At 39.9% G+C, this 2,303-nt stretch overlaps 1 pseudogene; it reads right to left on the bottom strand.

Annotated features, from left to right (window-relative positions):
• Positions 1–1,210: 1,210 nt before the first annotated feature.
• On the bottom strand, positions 1,211–1,362 carry LOC142356807 (5.8S ribosomal RNA; annotated as a pseudogene).
• Positions 1,363–2,303: the final 941 nt, after the last annotated feature.

Below are 2,303 nucleotides of genomic sequence, written 5' to 3'. Positions count from 1 at the left end.
AATGACCACAAATTTCAACAGCTTTCACATGTTGCTGTTTCGGCTTTCGCTTACTACAGTCAACATAATACTCGTTGCAAAATAAGTGCTCGGCATCTGCAATTTTCCAAAGACGAAGTTTCGCCAGTTCAATTTTCGCTCGCCAATTATGGCTACTAATTCACACGGTACTGAGCTCAACAACATTAAATTTGTTCAGCAAGACTTTCACATGTTGATGTTTTGGCTTTCGCCTACTAGAAGCAACATAATACTCGTCTTGTTAGCTCATTCAATGAGAATAGCTTTTCCCGTTGAGAATTTTTGCCTTCAATTGGCGTTGTAGTGAGTTTGGCTACTCAGATCACCAAATACTTGTGACAATTCGAACCAGAAATGTTTTCAATTTTCACATGCTGATGTTTCGGATTCAACCTACTAGAAGCAGCATAATACTTGTATTCAACAATTTCTGTATCAAATCCCAGTTTTCTCTGGTGCATCTTTGCCAAACTATTCCAAACTGCCTGAGTCTGAATACCAATTACAGGTACTAGTAAATGCACGTTACTAAGGACTATATAGTTCTAGGTTACTGTACACAACGACGTTCACATGTTGATGTTTCAGCTGCCGCTTACTAGAAACAACATAATACTTATCGTGCATACCTTTCCATAACTTGTCCTTTTCAGATGCATTAGTTTCCCTTTGTCTTGGCTTCTACAGTCAGACTGGCTACTAGTAACAGCACAGTACTAATCACATATCGTTCTACAGTTTGCAGACAACTTTCACATGTTGATGTTTCAGCTTTCGCCTACTAGAAACAACATAATACTCGCTGTATACATTTGTAGTTCTCTATGTAACTTTCATGTGAAGAAGTTTCGCCAGTCTTTTTGACTGTCTCAAATCTGAGTCATGCTTAGGCTACTAGTTGCTTCATAGTACTTATCGCCTCGAGATCATTGAACAAAACTTGATTTTCACATGTTGCTGTTTCAGCTTCCGCTTACTAGAAACAACATAATACTAGTCTCATTAAGTTCCGTCTCTTTGCAATTTTCTTATGAAGAAAATTCGCCATCACAATGACTCCAGCAGTTCTTGATCAAGGAATGCAATCATTGATCAGAATGCTATTATTTGAATCGGTTCTGCTTTAAGTGTTCCAATTTTATTGGAAGCACCAACAATAGAACATCAATGTGTTCAATCGAGAGTTATATAACCCTGAATCGGACGCAGTCAACAGCCGAAGCCGAGACCGCCTTTTGCGTTAGAGAGGTCGGTAAACAAATCTTGCGATTCATACCGAATTAACACATATAGCTGTGCTCCTCTTCGTAAAGCGAGCCAAGTGATCCCCTGTTGAAGGATGTATTTGGACCAATCTAGTAGCATTTGGTTTCCAACAAGCTCTCCCAAGTTAGCTTACTTATTGGGCTTTTCAACCAATTCGGTTGGCTACAAGCATCATCAAAGTACTAGCCACAGTTTGATCGCAAAATTCTACGACTTTCACATGTTGATGTTTCGGCTTGCGCTTAGCCTACTATAAGCAACATAATACTAGTCATATCATAGAGCGTGATCAGCTTGTGACGTTCTCATGATGAAGTTTCACCAACAGTGTCTCACTTCGAGCTTAAATCCAGCTACTAGTAACTACACAGTACTGACTGCAACGATAACTTTTATCTATACCTTTCACATGCTGCGCTTTCGGCCAGGGCCTACTAACGTCAACATAATACTCGATATAAACTTTTGTTCATGATGCAGCTTCCCCATGCAGAAGTTTCGCCTTCAAATGCTCTCTTGGCCATATGACGTAAGAAAAGGTTACTAGTAACATCACAGTACTAGCCACAGTTTGATTGCAAAATTCTACGACTTTCACATGTTGATGTTTCGGCTTGCGCTTAGCCTACTAGAAGCAACATAATACTAGTCATATCATAGAGCGTGATCAGCTTGTGACGTTCTCATGATGAAGTTTCACCAACAGTGTCTCATTTCGAGCTTAAATCCAGCTACTAGTAACTACACAGTACTGACTGCAACGCTAACTTTTATCTATACCTTTCACATGCTGCGCTTTCGGCCAGGGCCTACTAACGTCAACATAATACTCGATATAAACTTTTGTTCATGATGCAGCTTCCCCATGCAGAAGTTTCGCCTTCAAATGCTCTCTTGGCCATATGACGTAACACAAGGTTACTAGTAACATCACAGTACTAGCCACAATTTGATCGCAAAATTCTACGACTTTCACATGTTGATGTTTCGGCTTGCGCTTAGCCTACTATAAGCAA

This window comes from Convolutriloba macropyga, unplaced genomic scaffold (assembly GCF_964194025.1).
Source record: "Convolutriloba macropyga unplaced genomic scaffold, txConMacr16.3 SCAFFOLD_799, whole genome shotgun sequence".
Classification (NCBI taxonomy): domain Eukaryota; kingdom Metazoa; phylum Xenacoelomorpha; order Acoela; family Convolutidae; genus Convolutriloba; species Convolutriloba macropyga.
Note: the sequence above shows the minus strand (reverse complement) of the source record. Positions and strands in the feature narration are given on the sequence as shown.